At 36.9% G+C, this 22853-nt stretch overlaps 1 protein-coding gene across 1 annotated transcript in view; it reads right to left on the reverse strand.

Annotated features, from left to right (window-relative positions):
- ADGRL2 (adhesion G protein-coupled receptor L2) overlaps positions 1-18188 on the reverse strand; it is a 394136-nt gene extending 375948 nt beyond the window's left edge. Inside the window, exon 1 of the mRNA XM_055814914.1 lies at positions 18081-18188. The gene's annotated coding sequence lies outside the window, so the exon portion shown is untranslated. The remainder of the gene's footprint in view (positions 1-18080) is intronic.
- Positions 18189-22853: the final 4665 nt, after the last annotated feature.

Genomic DNA, 22853 nt, shown 5'->3' on the forward strand with positions numbered 1-22853 from the left:
TTTGAAAGAAAAAGGGCAGAGAACAGCCCTGTATTTAGCAGTAGTGGGACCAGAAGCTTAAAGGTCCAGACAGGATTAACTAAGAAAGGAAGAGTTAAAGGTACCCTGAATGGCACCCTTGCTGATGACAAGTTGATGATGACTAATGAAAAGCTGTTAGATAGCCACCTTCCTTTGAACTCACATTCTAATATAGGAAACTATTTAAAAGGCAGATTTTTAGGTGAAAATCTTTCTCAAACACTGAATATGGAACTGACCAGTCTGGGTTTTTTTGGCTAGGTTGTGTCATTAAGTATTGGAAGATATGTTGCAAATTAGAGATCCCAAGAATGCCACGGCAACAACACACAACAAAAACCTCGAGACCTCTTCTGTTATAAGAAACTTATCAGATATTACCAGAAAAAGTTGTTTGAAAATACAGATGACTTTGAATGTGTACTATCTCTTTAAAGTGAAAGTTAACTCATTTAGTTAATAAACAGTTTATCCTTGTAAGAGTTTAATAGTAGTGTGGGACAGCTTTGTGGAACAGAAGGAGCCTCCTTTTCTATAGCTTTCCTATTATTATCAACTGCAAGCACACATAAAAGGTGCTACATTTGCAAAGTATTATTATTCAAACCTATCAATGTTAAAATTCCTTTTTAGCTAATCTGCCCCCACAGCTTGAAACACACTGGCAGTTCTTGAAGTACTGGTGTTTCATCCAACAAGCCCTGGCATAATTCCAACAATGATTCTAGCCCTTAAAAGGCCTGGGACTTCAGTTAAGGCCAGTCAATCACACCGGACCGTGGCAGATCTGTGATGTGGGCAAATACCATGGAGAGGCTATGATGCTGCCCTCACACTCATTTAAAACTTACTTTGAAAAGTCTTGGATCAGGTTTACAGGGCAGTAATGGCAGTATAACTATTTTTTTAAGAAAAAACCCCAAAGTCATGGGGTTTTTACTGTATAAAGATGTACAATGTGAAAGTGCCTTCAGAAAGTGAACATGTATTTGTCCACATGAACCACAATCACAGGGAATGCACAAAGATATATTTGAGTGTCCAAATGTGTGCAAGCAAAATCAGAAGGAAATGTTGAAAATGGACATGTTCTTCAATGAGATGTTTTTATTTTTTAAATTGATAGTGCCTATTACGTGCAAACTTTTTTGCATTTTTACAGTTAGCAAATGTCAATAAATCCATGGCATGTAAAAGGGCACTGCTACTATGGCAGTTATTGGAATTCTATACTTAGTCAAATATATGTAACTCTTAATTCAATAATCTTTAAAAGCAATACTCATTGTGGTTTACAGTATGACACCTGACCTTTTGTTAATGTCAAATACCATTTTACTTTAGCATGGAAAATTATTATATTTCTATAAATATAATCATTATTCTTGGAAAAAATGTATTAAAGAAATAGAATGGGAAACTGATCAGCTAATCAATTCACATGACAGTGGTTTTACGTATTATTGTTGACATTTCTGTGAGTACCCTAAACAGGCCCAGGGTATAAAAGAAAACAGCAACTGGAAGTCAAAATTCTGCCTGTAATACTGGCCAGTTAGCTGAGAGTAGATAAAAAACAAAATTCTGTTGTGCTGATTGGCAAGAGGAATTTAGCATTAAGTTGTTTTTCCAGTCAAGCTAGATAAAATCTCTGGCAATGGTTATATGATATGTGGTTTGGAACTTCTCTTAAAGGTAGCTAAGTTAAGTACAGTTTACAAAATACCTATTTAGTTGTGATAGATATCTCCAGTTCTGCCTTAAAAGCAAGCTAACAGCAGGGGAGATAAAGAATTCACTTCCACATCATTAGGAGATACAGATTTTTTTTTCTGCCCTAAGCAAATATAGTCGCCATTGAACGAAACGTATCAGTTAAGCTTAAATCTGCTGCTTGACCAGTGTATTCATGTACATTATCTATCAATGTATGCTTTTCTTTTCATGTTGACAGGATAAATCTCATTGATTCATGTGGGCATTTGTGTTAGATGGAGAGTGTGGGTTAAAAAAGGACCCTGAAAATACATTTATTTTTTACTTATCTCTATATATGTATAATAGAAGAGATGCATTCCTACTGATCAACTGGATTGTACTGAACAATCTTGCACAGAGAAGCATATTGTCCTTTCTGTTGGGATAGACCAAGGCAGAATTTTGCACTGTGGAAGAAAACCAATGTACCTTCTTTTTGTTTATGATGTGCCTCCAATGGTACTGCATGTGCCAGAAAATTATTCTTTAAATAGCAGCCTTCTTCACCTTCCATACTTGGCATTGACATTGTTTTCTTTATGAGGTAAAGTGTAGAAAGATACAACACCGTCTTAGGGTGGCTTAACAAGAGAGTAGTGCCAGATTTAGACTTTGTTTATGACATAGTTCTTCTATGAATATGCAAGCAAAAATCAAAAGACTCTCCAGCTCGCAAAAAAGAATTAATTATGAAACCCCACAACAAACCTAATGAGAACTTTAACAATTCCTGATTCCAATATTATATTAGAGGGCAAAAGAGTAGCAGAGATGAATCAGTTGCGTTACTAATGTGTGAAATAATGGAGGCATCAGCTGCATTCATGACTATGGAGAACGTGAGATTATTTTGTAATATTTATGTAGGCATTTCAGGTCCTCCAGCTTTCTGCATGTTATTTATAAGGAGACAGATGGGTTAAAAACTGGGAGTCAGAATATGGCTATTTGAAAGGGCCTTTCAGCTCCAGAAGTCTCTTCACTAAAGATAATAGAAGTCTCAACCACCTAGACAGTAATTTTTAAAAATGAACCACTGTCTAGAGAAGAGAGAATTTGCCAGAGACAGCATTTTACTACTGCTGTTACAGACTTTGCTAAATTTGGCCTGGACATTTTGCCCCTGGCCATTCGGTAATTGAAATGACCAATAGAAGCTATGGCCATAGCTTTGAAAAAAGCTGTGTTGCCTACTTGTAATTCATTGCTGGTTGCTTAGCTTCCCTTAAAAGTCAACTCCTCATTTACAGTTGATATAAGTCTTTCTGTAAAGGCTGGAGAAAAGGTAATGTGACTTATGAACCTGCTTTTCAGGACACAGACAAAAGTTGTCTTCAGGATCTCACTGAATTGGTTGGTGCTGTTTTCTATCACGGGAAGCTACTACCCCAGAGCTCTGACAGAGGAAGGAGGTCATGTGAGTGCTTTTCAATCCATTTCAGACAAAACGAGCTGGGTTAGCTCATACTCACCTTCAACAGTTCATTAAGCTTTCCCAGCTCGTTTTGCCTGCAATGCAAAGGAATGCATGCACAAACTCCTCCACAAGCAGAGATGGGAGGATGGCAACTTCTGGCAGAGGAAGGCGACATATCACTGGGGCAAGAGCCATTTTCCATTGTTTGCTCAGGAATGTTTTTCCATGAAATCAAAGTCAAAGCAGACAGAACACTACCTTTTATGCAAGGCAAGCTGAAATTTAGCCCAATGAGGCTACTTGTAAAGACTGACACTTTCTGAAGAATCTTTCACAAAAATCAAGAGTTAACCGACAACCATTTTAAACAAGATCATGGAAAAACTGTTAACTTTAAAACCAAAAAGGGAATGTTTAATTCAAACTTACTTGCAACTTAGTATATGGATATGAAAGCAGGAAATCTGCCAGGTTTACTGACAGGTATCTTTGGAAGTAAATGCCTTAGAAAAAAGCTATGTATTTGATTACAGTAAGTCAATTAATGCAAATAAATAACAAATCCCAAGATTCAATGAAAAAGTCAACAAAATCTCTAACATTCTTTAAAAAAATGCACAGAAATATCTGAGAACTACGGATCTATCCACTGAATGCTTTCAAAGACTGAACTACAAGAAGGAAGAAAAACTCAGAAAGTGCTCTGGGTAGATAAAGACAAGGAGTCCTGTGCATCCTTGACCACAGCTTAATAAACCAATGGTGTCTGATGGTACAACAGAGGCTTCTGAGTCTTTGAACAGAACTGTACAAGCATTTAATTTCAAAATCAGGTTGAAAAATATTTGTTATTTCATAAGAATCTTAAGTGTACAGTTTTGTCCAACAGGCCACTAAAGCCTGTATTTAACTTTTAACAGATGAATCATTCCATACCCTCATAGCTCAAGTGAATTAAGTGCTTTAGCCTTGAGATTTCAGGGCCTATAAGTCCAATTATGAAACATCCTCAGACCCAAATATAGTATTTGCTGTCACACATAATACTGCTTCCCCACATAATAGCTAGCGTGTGTGGAACCAGGTCATTAGCCAGACATAACAGCTATGAACAATAAACCTAATGACAGTATGTAAAGGGCACTAATTTTAAGGTATAGTGATACGTAGTACACAAAGATCTTGCACACGTCATCTTTTTTCAGTTGCAAATTTATCTCTTTTAATGTGAGAGAATGAAGTATGGAAAGCGATAAGGAAGGGAATATGACACTGGAAGCCTAACTGGTTTAGCTTAAAATGCAGCAGCGCCTATTGCTTTGTTGAAGGAATGTAACCTGCTGGTGACAGCAATCATGACTTGACAGAGGATCAATCACAAGAGTTACAAGTGCTTTGCCCTTTTTCTGATATGTGACAGTTTTGGAAAACAGCATCCTAGATAATCCCTTGTGGAACAACTTTTTAGATTATCTCTAGTGACCCTAGTTTTCCTACACAAACATAAATGTGCTTCATATTATTAGCCCCAGTTAGCATAATAGCCTTGGTAACAATGAGATGCAGAATAACTAAGGAGCTTTACTGTGCTTGGCAGTTACAAAAGGCACCTTGAACAAACAGAATAAAACAAAACCAAAAAATGTTTAAAGCTACCTGCAGCTGTGCTCTGCAACTCTAGTGGGAACAGTTTTACTGACTGTGAGGAGTTTGATTCAGTCCTTGCATTTCTTCTGCTTTCAACCAGTACAAATTTAATGAAATAGCCAGTTTAGTTTCCTTCCAAAATTCACACTTACATTAGTTTAAAATTGGAGTATGACAGCAATGAGCCACACTCTTTTTATTTGGCCGAGGTTCATCCTGTAACTACCTAAGTGGCTCCTGCATTAGCAAAATCTTCCATGCCCAATGACTAGAAGAAGATTTGAAAGATTAGGACATAAAAAGTTTTGAAAGGATTTGCCAAGTTTGACATTTGCACCTCTGTAACTAGCAAAGGACAAAGTTTAGCCCTTAATATTATTTTATCCTGGCAGCATTTTAATATACCCTGGTTTGATTTTGCATCAACTCCTAACTCGTTAACAGTTTTAAATATGGTTGTGACTTACCACTGGGGTCACTGAACAATGTTAGTTAAACATCCAGAGTGCGATATTTGATTACAGTTAAGCTTTTCTGAAATCCAAGAGGAATCCATGAAGAAAATACTAGAGATGGAATTTTTAAAGACTCTATATGGCTACAGACTCATATAGCTTATTAACGTATGTTTTAAGAATATTGATTCCAAAGAAGAAATGCACCCACATAGAGAGACCCAAGATAAAGGCTAATGTGTAAATTGCTTTCAAAACCATAGTTACTGTAATTACATGGAGCATTTTACAAGCAACTAGGGACTGCTTTGGATAGATGACTGAAATTTAATCAGTATCTGGCACAGATTGCCTTTCTTTCACACCTCGCATTTCTGAAGTACTATTCTAGGGAAACCTGCTAGAATTGAGAGCCTTTATTATCAGATTTGATCTCTATATACAGTTTCCAAAAGAGTGACTTTCCCAGATCTCACAGAAGATGTGATGCTGGGTCCTTTTTCTCAAGAGCATGTCTTTCTTTTCATTTTTGGGTAAAATTCATTCAGTTGTCCAGGGTCAGGTGTGTAATCACATAGAATATTATGTATGAAATGCAAAAAAATGTTAGCTTGCTAATGCCATCACCTGAGACTATAAGATAAAGGAAGCATGCACAGGACTTTGTAGCCAGAGGACAGAAACACTTGTGTTAAACCTTCTATAAAATACAACTTATTTCTTCTATAGGCTTTATTTTGTTATTTGTATTAGCTGTCAAGAAACTGTCAGTTAAGAAAAGGGTGCAAAAGGGAGCCCCAAATGATCTATGCCTTTTAAAGCAAGAAGGAAACAGAAAATAATTAGATATGGTAAATGTGAGAATCGATCTATCTGAAGAGTGTGCAGTTTACAAGCAAGAAATCAATCAGTTTACACCAAACAGATTAAAATCATGTATCATTATTTTTAATGGTTCAAGATGTAGAGGTCTGAAAGTCTAAATAGAATTATTGATGATTACTTTTATTAAAAACCTAAGTATTGGATGATATACAATGGCTGTTTAGATTGATTACTATATTATCTGCTTTGTAAAAAAATAATATCCTTGACTTGCTGTTCGTTGCTAAAATCCTCATTACTATGCCTAATATACCCTGTCCCTGGAGTTAGTTACAGCATTTCCATCTTTTGTACTGTAGTTTCCTTAAAGTTGGATTCTTAGAAATACTGGGACTATGCTGTGACATCTGAGTTCTGGAGATCAATTTATAGCTGTTAAAGATCATGAAGAATTGCCCATTAAAACAGTTACTATTTGACAAATAACAACATTTGTGTTTAGCCTGGATATTTATCAAGCATGCTGACAGCACACTTACTCCTGATGGCTGAATGAAGGTCTACATGAACAAACTTATTATGCCTGTTTTAAACCACCTGTCTTATTAAAAAAAAAAACAACCAACCAACCAAACAAAAACCCAGAAAACCCCACCCAAACCAAAAACCAAACAACAACCCAACATGCAAACTGCACTTTTACATATATTAAAATTGCACCTCTGATTTGATAGCACTGGGAAATGCCTATGTCAAGGTGTCATAGCCACAGGCCATACCACCAACAAACAGTAAAAACTGATATAAGAAAACCAATTTTCTCCTTCTTGAGAAATGTTTACATATCATTTTATTCTAAGACTAGGGATCTGGTGAATCATACATATGCATATTGTATTTAGGCATACAAAAGCTCAAGCAGATCATGACTGCATTTCCTCAGATATTGGGATATGCTACTGAAGTCAATGGGAACACTGACCTCCTTAGCTTTTCAGAGGTTGGAAACTGATTCACGGAACACCTCATACTTAAAAAGTTCTAAATTAAAATTATCTTTGAACTATTTCTTAATTATCTGCTAGGAAAAAAAACATTTTTTAAAGCAAAACATTTTGACAAAATGAAAATGTTTCATTTTAATTTTGTGTTGTATAAGATTGTTATCAAAACCATGTAAGCAAAAATAATTTCTATTTAAAGGTTTGTTCTGAAAGCACCATCACTTTACCAATTTCCCTCCTCGTTCTGTTTCCAAAGAAAACATTGGTTAAATTGACACCATTTTGTGGAATTTATCAGCACTGCTGGAATTGCATTCTATGAAAGAAGATGGTTTCATCAAAGCTGTCCCAAGCAGCTTAGTTATCGAAACCACGGGGGAAAAAAGCAAGCTTTACATAGGTCCTAGTTACAAAGAGTATACTCTTCGCTAGTAAGGGATCAGCATAACTAAAACAAAGAGGTATGGATAAGACAAAAGTTTCTAAGGAAAGCTTTGTGGCTCATCATTCTACTTAATTTCTCTGAGAATTATCTAAGAGTTGTTAAACTTTGTGGATTTTGGTTCAAATTAAACACAGTATATGACTATTTCATTTCCTTTTACTGTTCAAACCACTGCAGATACGGCATTTATTTTAACAGCAAATTATGAATTTGGGTCCTGTATTTTATTTTATATCTATATGTATATCTATACCTATATCTATATCTATATCTATCTATCTATCTATGTATTCTGCATGCAGTATCTACTCTGGTTCTTCAAAATCCAAGGAACTTATTTCAAAAAGGAATGAATAATAGGAATACTATTTTCTTCCATTAATAATTATATTGTGTTTATAGAGCATTTAGTTTTCAAAGCTATATACAAATATTAACCAAACAATCATCACAACATTCTTGTGTGTCAGATTTTATACATAAAGAAATGAGAAAAAAAGAAGAAATATGAAATACAGTGCCTAGCACTTTAGTCCTATAACTAGGGTTTCAAGCTACTAAAGTAATGCAAATAACAATAATGGTATGGGAGCTACCTTTCAAGTTTGAGTGTCTAACTGGCTTGATTTTCATAGGTTTAGACTTCTGAGCACTCACAACTCGCTTTGAAGTCGATTGAAAATGTGAGTGTCAGCACACATTAAAATCAGACCGCTAATTTAGATGCTTAAACATGAAATTTAAATTCACAACCTTAAGTTTGGAAAAATCCACCTGGGTGACTTTTCCAAAGGTACCTTAAAAACTAGTGCCAAAACTAGGAGAGTCTTCATTTCCAACACCTTGTCTTCACAAAGATTCCAGCACAGACACCATGGGCTAAACAAATCACTTACAAAATTATAGATCTATGCAGCTAAAGTGAGTTGGTGTGGGCAGGGACTATTGCACACTATCATCATTCAAAGATTTGTATGAGATACTGCAAGAAAAAAAGAAACATCCCTTCCTGCCAGGGCAGCCTAGTTGCTGATACAACACTGTTTCAGAGAGAGGACTGCGAAGGAGTCTGGTCATTTTGCATAAACTTCTCCTCTTACCCACTTGAATATTACCTCCTACCATGTTACAGAGAAAGCCCTCACAAAACTGGCTGGAACTGCTGTGTTACTGCCTACAAAACTCCTATGGTTTAGCTTTCTTTACACTTCTAAGAAGTTATGCACCAGATTGTCCTGTCCAGTCTTCTAAGGTCACTTCCTCAGCTTCAGTGGAGCATAAGGAATTTTTCTTTCTGTGTACATAAGACTCAATTCTGGTTGTTACTGTGCAGATATTGAGAGAAGAGAGACTATGAAGAGCATCTTCCTCATCATCTGACAGTCACAGGAGATGGTCACTGTACAGAAAGGGTGTTCCTTGATCTGTATGACTTCCTAGCTTTAATGAGTTGGCCAAAGTTCCCTTTTATGTTATGTCTGCAGCAAGACCCAAGAAGTAATGACTTGGACACACTATGACTCCTTAAAATTGAAATAAGGATCAGAGCTGGTGAATTCTACCACTCAATAGAAGTTAGTTTGTAGTGTGAATTGTCAGGCACCGAGAACCTAACATGTCATGCATATGTCATGTATATTAATTCAGGCTCATTCTAGCTTGGTCCTGTGGTCTGAATGCCCATGACTGGTCAAATCCCATCAGTGGCACTCCTACAAAACACATCCTCTAGCTCAGTGATATTCAGAAGGAGCAAGGCTATTTTTGGATGTGGACCAGTGCTCAGTGCTTTGGAAGGACAAGGAGATTTCCTTCAAGAGCGCACTCCTAATTTATCTGCAGCCTCCTGGAGGTACACCCTCCATGCACTCCTGTGTTGGTTCTGTAGCTTGGTACTTCCAAGATCAGCACACGTTAGGAATCTGCCTACAGTGGAACTCCGCAAGGTGGGCACTACTCAAACAACTCGAGCCTATAAACCTATGAAGCAGAGGCAAGGCAGAAGCTGGGAGTTACAGTAAGCTAAGCCTGGTAATTACAAAAAGTTTTCCGATCCTTTTAAGGATCAGGAAAAGATACTACAATCTCACTTGCTAAAGCCCCATCTGAAAGTCCTGCTCATACCCAACTGACCTTGAAAGAATGAAATAATGCACTAATGTTATAGAAGTACTAAAACCGCATAAAATCCACACAGTAAATAAGGAAGGTTTACCATGGTTCTGTGTATTTTCCTTCCATTACATTTTGTGAGAGAATGAGGCATATGAACATCAGAAAATAGTCATCTTAAATTGTGATGCTTGCAGCTTTAATTACGAGCAACCCCAAGTCTATATGTGTACAGAAGAGAGATCACCTACATGTTATTTGCAAACCATTGGGTGTAAGTTTATAGTGGTAACAGGCAAGTCTAATTTTCTTTCGTACTTAGGATTTAATAGGTACAGAATGCTGCCCAAGGGAAAAAAAATGAACAAGTAGTAACTTGATATTTATTCTACACAGACGTGAAGAAAGCTTAAAGAAATACACAATGTCTGAAACATTGACATGTATAACTATTTTAATTGTAATGTTGATTTTCTAATAGACTTCTCTGCTATGGTACAGGTTGAAATAGTTGCAACACTTTCCAGCCAAAAAAATCCCAACCCAAAACCAACCCCCAAACTCAAAAAACACCACAAAAAAACCCCTCACCCACAACTGTTTGGAAAAGCTTATGGTGGAATCATAAAAATTGCACCGAGCTTGTACAGTCTGAAGAGGAGAATACAGTATTACCATTTTGTATAAATGATGCTGTCTTTCCTAGTTCAAATTATTTTGTAAATATGGACTCCTTCTGTTTCTGATATTTTTCATCTATCCTGGAGAATATTACTGAAGGATCCTCAGATATTTTCAAGCACAGAGATCCACAGCCCTGCCATTTTGACTGCAGGCAGTGACCAGGAATATGGTGTAATGAACAGGGCAGTAGCAGAAATCTTTTTAGACCTCCTGGCAAATCCATGTCTGCAGGAACAGAAACATTCCTGCAATGTAAGTGCTGTTGATATATTTCCTTTTTTGCAGATAGAAGTGGAGGCATAGCCAATGTAAGTGGTTTACCCAAGAATACGTGGAAAGTTTGTGGCAGAACGAATACATGGAGTGCAAGTTTATCCTTGCTCTTAGTTCACGCTCACTTGCATCTATATCTCCTGACACTAGACCCTGAAAGCCTGACTCATCACAGATTCTTTGGCATGCATATGTTAGTCTATATGAAACATATAGGCCATTATTTTATATTATCTATTTTTACAGTGAATAATTTTCATTTCATTTATATGTATATTCATATCAAATGTGTTTGGTGCTTCAGTTCCTATTTTAACACAAGAATTGTCATTTGTGTTGCATTTTAAGCCAAATTAAATTATAAAAATACTCAGTTGTGTAACTATCAACAGCAAAGTATTTCTTATAACGAAGACAAACAACGAGTACATTGGAAAAAAATTTGTGAATCTCATTTCTGATCCTAATGAAGCCAGTAACCCATTATACCAAGGTTAATTTGTTGACTCATGGTTTCCACTTATCCAATGATATACTGAATCATATGAACAAACCTCTACATCTAATCAGGTTTTTTTATTGAATCCTGACCTTTTATACACCTTCTTCTTGATTATGAATGACAGTGACCTTTACCTAATTTAAAACACACATACCAATGCAAAAATATGCAAAGTACACATGTAAATTCTGAATTAAGATGAAGATGTGCATAATCTTCTGGGGAGAAATTGCTTTAGAGAGAGATGTTTATATTAGGGCCAATTGAGGGTATGTGGGGAGAAAAAGTGAATTAGCCAGAACTCAGATGGGTTTGGAGGAACAGCTGCAGAGATACTGAAGTCTGTTTAGATTTTCTCAGCTTCCATTTAGAATCCTGAAATGTCAATATAAATATCAATTTTTATTATGCTATTCAGCATTTTACGACATTCATGAAATGATCAAAATGCAATAAAGTCCGATAAAATACCTCTTCACCTAAAATTTGGCAAACTGTACCTCTGTATTCCATTTATGTTTCACTCAAAATACATAATATTCATTTTGTATAACACAAAAGCTGGGCCAAATTCACAACGTTATAAAAGCTGGCTGGTTCACTTTGCTATTTATCTCATTTAAAGAGGGATGGTATGAGCATCATCTGGAGATGGTGTTTTTAGTTCATGATATAATTAGGAACTGCTGTAAATACTGAAAAATAAATAAACAAATATCAGAGGAGTGACTCCTGGGGAGAAAGAACTCCCTAACTTTTCTTTTGCTTTTTTCTGTTCACTGCTAATGGGTCTGCATTGAAATTACTGAAGATGAACCCAGCAATGGGCACAGTCTGAACTGCTGTGTAATCCTATAATCCACTCTCTTTTCACAAGTCATTCCTTCCTCTGAGTTGCTGTGAACCTAAGTTGTAGATCAGTGGCTTTGCTCTAGCCTCTCTCTTTAAAAAATATAAAAATAATCAAAAGTAAATTAAAAAAAAATATATATATACAGAAAAATTGCAAAACTCGGGGTAAAGACTGTCAAAGCAAAAATCTAACAAACACATTCCTCTGAGAGACTCCAACCGAACAGTACCTGGCATCAGCATGTACTTTGATGATTAACAACAGGGGGTTGTCAGACTGCTATTTCTGAAATAAACAGATTTATCCTGACAGATAATCAGCAGTTTGCACTACCAAATACATGTTATCATCCACTACTGACATCATTACATTAAAAGCACACTTAGTATAATCTTTTGTAGGAAATTAAACTGGTTTTATGATACACATTTGGTGGATTTTTTGGGGGGATAAAGGGAAGCACAGGGGAGAGACTAGAACGCTAAAGAAAAGATACATGCCAAACAAGACAGGGAAGATCCCCAGAAGTGCCATGCTGTGTTTCGTTTTTCACAATCTATTAATGTAATTACTAAATAAATTAAAACCAAATGTTCTGACTGTAAACCATGTCTTGTACTTTTAAGCAGCCTTTCCTAATGTCCTTTGCTGTCTCTCATATTACCTCAATAGTCTTCTGGGTCTGTCTGTCTGCCCATCCTGCCTGCTCCACACTAGCCAAATAACACACATTTGCAAAACACTTCTGATCTTGTCATTGACAGACATATTTTTGAGACTGGTTGGTGGCCTTTGGGAGACCAATGATATTGAGCATCGCCTGCATAATTTTCTGGCAAGCTCAACATTTACCTTTAACTTTCAGGCATCTCTCTGTGGACCTCCTGCCCATGAAAAAGGAGACACCAGGTTATGCATAACTCACTGGACAGGAAGTGCAGAAGCTACTGGAACTATGGAAAAGTTTGGTGCAGACCACTTCCATGACCTGCAGGAAATGTGGCACAAGGTCACTTACACATGAGGTCCCTGTGGGACTGCCCTTCTGAGCAGCCTGCTCACTCAGCTGCCTGTTTCTGCTGTGATCAAGCACATATGAACAATGAAGTGATAGAAAGAAAAATGTAATATACTTCCCCTATCTCCTCCAAGTGAACCATTCTCGTCTCAGTTGTAAAGGTGATGGGAATTATATATCCTCGGGTTTCCTGGAGCAAATTTTGAAATTTCTTTCCTTTTTTAAATTTTAGGTTGTCATTTAACATTATACTGTTACTGTTCTGTGAAGTCACCTAACTCAGCTAGTGCAAAGACCAGGTAACAAAAATTGCATGGGGGCTCTTAAAGGAATTTAGCAAGTATTTCATTCTCTTCCTCAGAGTGCAGTTTCTAAGCCATAGACTATTCTGTAGGGACAAATCAGATATCAAAGTCCTGGCTCCAGTGGCCTGTTGTGACTAGCTTTAATTTCTCCAGAGACAGAACCTGCATCCCTCTTTCAGTCTTCTGTCTCACATGGGATGCATTTTGTCTCTTCTGCCTTCCTCCTTCATAACTTGGTAGGAAGAGAAGTAAGAAACAGTGGTTAGTTATTGAGGGATTTTCATCCATCCATACTCATGCATTTTCACATAACATCCCCCCCTAAGGTTAAAAAAACCCCTAAGTCTTCCCAACCAAACTTGAAGAATTAAAACAATGGGAGGGATAAAGTCCCTTACATGACAAATGTAACCTTTAAATAAAGAAATGGCAGCTTCACACAGGCTTTAAATACACCTTAATTCCTATAAACCCTTTGTCTTTTATAAAATCTAATACTTGAGAAATGCATATGTATTGGTTAAGCATCTCTTACCCTCCTTTTCCCCTTTATTCCTCTCCCTGACATTCCAGTTGCAGTTGTTAAAACTAATGCAGAATTTGGCCACTGTTCTTTTGCCTCAAGTACGCTGGACAAAACCTCAGCATCTGATACTCTGATGTGGAATGGAGAAATAAATGATAATCTAACCAAGTGATTTCAGTGGTTTATTTTATTTTTATCTCTAGAAGTGTTGAATTTCTACTGATCCACATTCTACATATTTCTTGTACTTACTGATGTTTGAGGTTGCTTAGACTTTTATTTGTATTGGATATTTTGTGTCCAAAGGTCAAATGAGCATTGCTTTTGAGTCAGATGCCTACTGGCTGCATTTCTAATAGTTAATCTTTTCACACTGAGAGAAAGAAAAAAGTGGGAGACAGTTCAAGCTATCCCAAATAAACAGACAGAAGTAAAGCAACAATTACTTTTCCTGTGTGGACTGCTCTTGCTCATTTCTCCGCAAGAGATAACACTCCCTGACATAACGTCAGATAACCATGTTCAATGTTTCAGAGACTTGCCATTTAAAGATTCATTTCCACTCCACTTATTTTCCTTTTATCTGCCCCTTTTTTGGTGCATTTCAGCTGTGAAACTTTTCATGTAGACTCCCCAGAACAGGTACTGGGGATAGAGGAAACAAAAGGGTCCAGTTTGACTTAAAACACCTCTAGAAATTATAAAGGGAGTACAATAAGACAGAAAAATGAAAGGTTCTCATGAGAATAGTTGTTTGCATAAAATTCTCAGCTGTTACTAAAGCTTCAGTGCAGTTCCTGGGGAAGATGAATATATAAAGCCTCAGGTTAATTTCAGTCATTACCAAGCATTTTACATCTGCTGAAGAAATCCAAACATATAAAAGGATGTCAATCTAAACCTTTAGACCAAAATAAATAAATAAATAAATAAAGATGTAGATAAATAAATAAATAAATAGCCACTTCAAAGGCTGTCAGTAGGCAAGTTACGGATCTGATTCAGCTTTTAACCCCTAGAGGTATAAGCATGTTTTATCTGCAAAAGAAATGCAATGTCTGTAGTCTGCAATGTTACATTTTAATCTACAATACAAGGCAATGATAAAAAAGGAGAATAAGATATAACTGTGTACATAATTTGATGAGAAGCTGTGGGAGACATATTCTTTCTATGCAATTATAGAAAATACTAATGACAAATCATTGACAGAGGACTTTGTTGACAATTAGATTTCCTGTTCATAGCTGTACATTTTCTCAAAGGCTTTACCACTTACTTTCTAGGATTCCCAAATTTTCTTCCTTCTCTAAAGTATTTTTAAGGTGTAGTTCAGCAAATGTACCTGCTTAGAGCTGAGAACAACTAAGGCCTTTAAGAAGTCGGATGGAACTTATTAACAATCTCTATAGCATCCTTTTAAGATGATAATTTATCTTTTTAAGTGTCTTCTGTAAAATCAGCAGAAAAGAGCCTGATGGGGGTAAGAGCCCTGCATTATATAGAGCCACAAGGTTTACTGCATCCTATAGATTCTGCTGCAAGGCACACTACAGCAAAGTATCAGGTAACTTATCTTGAAGAGATGTTTGACCGAGTTACTATAGCAATGGCAAGTTTGCAGAGGCAGAGGAAGAAACCACACCAGCAGAAAAAAGGAACTGGCCCTTAAAAGACACTGACAATCTTGTTTAAAAAATTGTATAGCATAAACTAGCCTGAAATGAAATGCAAAAGTTCGCTCCTTTGAGACTTTACTGAAACTATATTCAGAGGTCTCAATATTATCAATACCTGATTTCTTCTGTTTTATTTCAGTGTGTCAAGGATTTAAACAGAGTTACATCAGGTAAACCTGGTGAACCTACAAGGAGAATTGTGTACATAATTTGGAAGTAACTGTATGGAATGCTACTGGTGACTCACTAAGGAGCACTTTTGCCTCTGTAAGACATTGGTCGTTGGGTAAAAGGTAGAAAGGAAGCAGGAAATAACTGTCTGCTGCAACAATATGTTAATCAACTTACAAAAAAATCTTCCTTGGAAAGGTCTTTTTCTCCCTTTTTCATATCTCCAGTGGTGAGTCATCTAATCACATCTCTGTATATTGCTAAACTCCACAGGGATCACCTTTACTTCCCAACTTTATCCTGACCAGTGATTCAGTCAGACAAAAGATCCTTAATGTCTTTCTTTAAGTTCAGCTGTTTTCTCTAAAATCCATTCCCCACCTCTTTTACAAAATGAAGGAAGTCTTTTTGAGAAATGCTTTCTCTCCACCTTTTTTTTTTTTTTCCTCTCCTTTCGTTTCTCTGGAGGAGGAAGGATGCCTGCACCAACTCTTTCTTTACTATAAATCAAAATTGCTTTTTGTGGAGCAAGTTGCTGGGAAGAATATACTTCTTTTTCCCTGTATAAAAAGTATTCTAAAATTTAAAACTCATAGATCAAACATACATGCTTGTTCTTCCTAAGTAACATTAATTTACTCAAAAAACTCTGCACTTGAAAGAGTTAATAAAAATTCTAATTACAGGATAAGAAAGAAAGGTCAGACTCCACTTACATCATTCTGAAGGGCTTTTATTACACACTGCTATAAAACATATTTCTTTTTTCAGTTGCCATCCTCACAGGGTAACCTGCATACCAATAGGATCTCCAAAATGCCATGAAGCAAAAGATATTTATCTGCTAAATTCTATGTACAGTATCCTAACAAATGCCAGAGAAAGAAAGATTGCCCTCTGCACAGTAATACTTGTGTAGATGTCTTCTTTATGCTAACGATGACAAGGTTCTCTAGGTTTGTACTGTATTCCAAAATCAGAATGCATTTTTTTCAAAAAGCAGACTGTATATCAATAAAGAAGATGCACATTTTAGGCACTGAAATACTTAATATAGTGAGCAAGTACACTTTCCTGAAGCATGCTAACTAAAAATATCTAAACCAGAAAGGTAAAATTGATAATGTATGCCTCAAGTGTTCTTTTAGAAATGAGACAGGATATGTTTTGGAGCATCTAAGCCTCTCTCTCTGTCCCGGCTGGTCAACTAGATTTTCATTTTAAACTCTGTCTAAACCTTCACAGAACTGTTATTTGTTTAACTTGAATGTGTTAGATAGTAAGTCTATACAAAAGCAGAGTGGCTCCAAGTCCAATAATTGTAATGTCTTAAGTCTAGCTGTGCAAGACAACAAACAAGAACTTTACTGTGGGACAACAGTAAGTCAGAATAATTCTAATTTTTTCAATATATTAGTCTTCATACTTGTTATTTGTGATTTAACACATCCAAAGTTGTTTTTATAGTTAATCATTTGCATCCCTAAATTCTGACAACAAATTCGAAGAAATATACATATAAATGCGAGATTTACTGTCTGCTTTCATAAAACCAGTGTGTGCTGTCAGAAACATTAGTTCAATATTTCATGTGATGTATGCTCAGAGTTAGTATGTAACCAATGAAGAAGTGCCTTACTTCCCTTTTCTTAAGGAATTTTTTGAGAATCACATTCACATAGTTGTTTCTGAGTTGCACTTTGTTTGCAGAGCAAGCACTGCCTGTCCAACCTTTCTAAACAAAAAATATTAACAGAAAACTGTGAGGGTTCCATTTCACCACTTCTGCTGGCAATTCTATTAACTATATGTTTATCTTGTGGTCTGAATTTATGGCAGGCCCATTTGCAGCGAGGCCTGGAGTTTTCTTGTTTACAACACTGCAAAGTAAAAGGTGACCTTTTTATTTTTGTTAAAAACCTTTCAACAGTTTGTTCTGCTCCAAAGATAGCACCTTAATAAAGTTTCAGGCCAGCAAACTCTCTCGATACTGTTTTCCTTTGGGGGGGTACAGAGCACTGCATTAACTTACATAGACATTAGAAATCATTTTTAAGAGAAAATACAAGCTTGGCTGAAGATTACATTTGCAGATTAGAAAGCTGCTGTGCTAAGACCCTACCTGCCATTGTGAAAAGGAAAACCGTTGTGGGGGTGGGAGGGGGGGGGAGGATATTATACATTGCTGGGAAAATAAACAGTAAAACAGCCATTTAAAACAGTTGCACCTATACACACACAAGTAACAAACGCATCAGGCACCTGGCGCAGTTCGCAGTTCTATTAGGACCTAATTCTCACAACAATATGCATCGTTATAGTGGGATCTGATAATGAGCAAAAACTGGAGGCATTACATGTCTTTAGAAGAATCAGACTTCCTACCTTTTTAAGACTGACAGAAGGTAAGTCCCCCTCTAAAGAAAGTTGTAAGTAAAACCAGGCAGCAGTTGCAGTAAATTGAGTCCTTTCAGTCACTGTATACATGCAGCAGTTCTGCAATAAGGGAAAAATATAATGGGAGGAGCAGCTGTGAACGAGTGACCTCCTGAAGCTGAGTTCTCTTTGTGAATCAAGCACTGGGAGCCAGTGCCTCTGATTTGCATGGATTATCTCCACTTGAACAGATACATTTAAATTAACTGGCACAGTGGCACAGGGATAAAAAAAAAAAAAGAAAAGAAAAAAAAAAAGAGTGAGTGAGTGAAGGAGAGACGGGAGCGGAGGAGAGCGAGGAAGGAGAGAGGAGATGGGGCGCTCGGCTGGGTACGCTGGTTCAGGCAGAGCCGTGTCTCGGAAGAGCTACAGCTCCCTCTTCATGTCACAGTTGTAAGATGAGGAAAGCTGTCATTATGGTCGAGTTAAAAACAGATTCCACCCCCCACCCCCACCCCCCCTCCGGCTCCCTCCAGCTTCTGATGGTCCATTTGATCAGATTTCTATAAACACTTAATAACTCAGTCTGTCATGCAGCTAGGGTTTTATACTGCAAGCCTGAAATGATTCTAAATCTGGTAAACCCCGCTAAATGATTTTAAACATGGAAATATTTTGAACAGAGTAACTTGTACAAATGGGGATGGGATATTTCCAAGTGTGCCTTGACAGATTTATTATAAATGAGTGTGCAGGTGTCTTTAAAATAGTTAAGGGAAGGCAGCATTCAAAGCACTTCTGTGCAGGAGGACCACTAACAGGATGATGGTGTGTGCTCCAGCCAGTATTTTCAACATTATCTAAAATCTATCAAGACAAAAGAGAGACAAAAAATTTGCATTCAACCACTTCAGAATTTCTCCCTTATTACCATAAATACCACAAACATTACCTGTTGCACATTCCTGATTTGATTTAAATGCAGTACTTAAGCTGATTAGAAAAGTATGAGTGTGTGTTCAACCCTCTTGAACCTGCATCCAATTCAAGAGGAACCTGAACTAAACTTTGTTTCTTTTGTTTAAAGAACTCCAAAGAAGTTATTTTCACACCATGGTATAGAATTTTGTGAACCTCTACATCGATTCATGTGCTCAGAAAATAGACCACAAGTCATGAAAAGAAAGTAGAATGGCTGCTCATATGTCCTTTCATCACTGACTGAAAACAGGAATGGATGCAATTAACATTCTTTGAGAATTAGTATTTGGTGAGATTTGGTGGGACAAAATGTCCTATATTAGCAGGTAAAACAGTTGAACTTTGTCTTGTAGGAAGCATGTATTACTGTAAATCACTGCTTGTTCAGACATCAGTAGAATGAGACTGTCTACGAAGACAATCAGGGCTAAATTCTGTCTCTGGCCATCTGCAGATCAAGCTGAGTCCAACATAAGTCTGTTGTGTTCATGTTCCTGATCCACATTTTTGGGGTAAAGCCCTAAGAGTTCTCTTTGTAGGATCCCAAGATTTACTTGTAACATAGATTCCAGAATGATGCCTCTGTCTGAACAGAATATATGGGAAGTACTATACTTAATCTAGTCATGAGAAATCGCTTCTTGGAAATAATCACATTTACAGTAAAATTTGCTGCAGATAAATGATCACATAGATGTTAGACAAAGTGTTGGCAAATATATTTGGATTTTCTAAATGTTATGTGACATAATTATTGGTGTCTGCCTGAGTCCCATAAAATGCATACTCTGAGAAATGTTCTTGGTTCACTGGAGAAGGTTTGGGAGTTTGCTTATTTTATTACGAGAGGGGGAGGATCCTTCAACTAGGCTCTATATATCTGAATATTTACCCAAATAAAATTTAACCTTACTGAAATCACATTCGTCGCAGTGTGTTCTCCGGAACTTCCCAACCCTGTTCTTTGGTCATATCTTACCTGTATGTTGGACCCCAAATTTCATTTCTTATTTTCTCATTTGTTCTTTTCCTAGTGACCACTCACCAGGTAATAGTAGATGAATTTGATTCCAGCTGGGCACTCAGAACTTGAGCCTCAGTATCAAAGCTGTATATGACAGCTGTGGAAAGCAGCCTCCTGGTTGATAGATGGCTTTGAAAAAGATGGACTGCGAACCAAATTTGCTCCTATTACTCTGCCTCTGCGATACAGTCCTCAGTCCTGCAGTATGCCAAGTTGATAATGGCATAACTATGCAGTCCCACCAACCCATATGTCACCGGCAGCAGGGAAACCCAGAAAAAGAAAGAAATATTCAGCAACTAGAGGGCTTTTCACTTTAAAGGTATAGGTAAGAGGAAATGACTATTGAAGGAACCGAGTCAGCCATGGAGGGTACGAGACAAATTGCAGGGACAATGTGAACTGGATGCAGAAGCTGTGGGATGTATCATATTCTCTGGAAAGATATGTATGCCTGAAGTGTCATCTGCTAAAGTTCATGAAGAGAAGACCTTACTAGAGATGTGCCTGGAGGCAATGTTGAAGGAAGATGTGGATTTGAGGAAATGGTGTAAGAAAAAGCAAGCTGAATGGGCAACTGGGGATTTACAGACACTTGTTGAGTGAGAGGTCGTATAAGAGATAGCTCAGAGGAGACTGGTGAGTTGCAGGGGGAAGCCTGCAACAAAAAGAACAAGCAGAACAGTCTGGGAAACAAAGGAAAGCTAAAGAATATGCTTGCCATCTGGGAGACTGAAAAAGTACAACAGACAAAACCAAAACAGAAGGTAGAAAGTGGAAAAGTTAGTTCCAGCAAAAATTGGAGACTAGGATCCAAAGAAGAGTGAGAATGGTAGAAAAGTTTATGAGGAGGGAAGAATAAAAGGCAGGATCATCTGTGAATAGAAGGTAAAATGAGCTAAGAGAAAAAAGTAATGTCTGCATGAACTGGGAGCCTGAGTTAAAGAATAACAACTAAGTTGTCACTAGATAAATTCCACAGAACAGGATGTGAGGTCATTTCCCAAGAAGGAGGATGTGGGATGTGGGTGGGAAAGAAAAAAAGGATTCTGCTAGGAATAGGGAAGATTTTTTTTTTTTCAATGTAATTTTCTTCACAGTGGGAAAATGATGCTATGAAATTCCCATGGGAATAAATCAAAGCTTTTTACACTAAATAACTTCATTTTAGGTAGGGAAAAAATGCCTAAAAAGTGAAGACTCATGGGAATAGTATCTGGCTGAATATCCATGGAAAAAATTGAGACTGAGATCCACATTGTTAAAAAAAGAATCTTAAGAAATACAAGGAAACCTTGGCAGAGATTCAAGTCATCTTCATGCCTTCTTACTGCACACAAGAGGAAGAAAATCTAGTCAATGAAAATTGGGCTATGGTTGAGGAAATACCAGTGGATGATCAGGGAAAAGAAGGCAAAATTATATCTTGGAACCACAGTATTGAAGTGTACTAGCTACTCAGGAAAGATGTGAAGAAAGCATAAGTAACCTTGCATCATTGCCTTCTAATAATCTGGTGGATTAAAAAGAAGTAAGAAAGGACAGCTTTCATCAAATGGAATGTTTGGGCCAAATTAATGCATATGTTTACCAAGCAGTCAACAGCCAGTAGAAGATGAAACTATTACTGTCATTGTTCTAATAAGCAATACAGATACTACGGGAAAACTGGTCCAAATGCTGATCATGAGTTAAGCTCATTTAAATGAAATGGAACAATCAGTAAAAATAAGACTTCATAGCTCAAAGGGCAAATTTTGATAACCTAAAAGGTCTTGTTAGTGATATTAAATAGACTGATCTATTCAAGGCATTGAATGTGGAAGAGCCTTGGAATTACTTTAAATCAAAGGTGCTAAAGCTATGTGGAATGTGTAGCTGATAGTGGGGAGAGAATGCGTGGGAAAGTGGTGAAGCTGTGCTGTGCAAAGGAAGAACTCCTTCAAGAAGAGTCTTAGAGATATGTAGGGTACAGGAGGAAACAAAAAAGACATATCAGCAGAGACAGATGGGTTTCAGAGGTAAAATTATAAGAAAAAGCAAAAATTGTCAACAAACTGAACTGCAATTAGAAAGGGATATTGCAACAAATAGCAAAACAGTCTTCACGTAGGTAAAATGAGACCAGATAAAATATGGGATCTCAATACACAGGGGATGTGATGGAAATAAAGTAAATATATCTACAATCAAAAACTGACTACATTGTGTATGTTTTCAGTAATATTGACCAGAAAGGAAACAGGATAAATAATGGGAAAGAAGTCATGATGATAGAAATTACCAAACTGGAAGCAAAGCTAAAAGCACAGTGCACTCAGGCCAGGGAGAGGTATCAAAGAAACTCTATTCCACAATTCTCATAAGAAAGGGAGCATGAAATCCTAAACCTCATAGGAAGTAGCTCAGACATGATACTGGCTGACTGGAGAATAGCAAATGTATTACCCATTTCTAAAATGGAGACCTACGTGGCTACAAACCCATTAGTTTGACCTTGGTTGCTTTAGAAGAAATTTTGAAGGAAAAAATAATTGAAGACAGGGAGGTAAATGGAAAATGGGATAACATACAAAAAGGATTTACTAAAGCTAGATCATGCCAAGTGAATTTGTTATCTCTCTTTAATAAGATAACTGATTTTCTAGACAAAGGATTTGTGATACATCTTATCTGTATCTGTGCTGCATATGATACAGCATCACATAGGAAACAGGGGATTAGGAGAAGAGTTGTAAAGTGGATAAGAGATTGTCTAATGGATAGATGGCAACAGG

Source organism: Falco peregrinus, chromosome 10, assembly GCF_023634155.1.
Source record: "Falco peregrinus isolate bFalPer1 chromosome 10, bFalPer1.pri, whole genome shotgun sequence".
In the NCBI taxonomy this organism is placed as follows: Eukaryota; Metazoa; Chordata; class Aves; order Falconiformes; family Falconidae; genus Falco; species Falco peregrinus.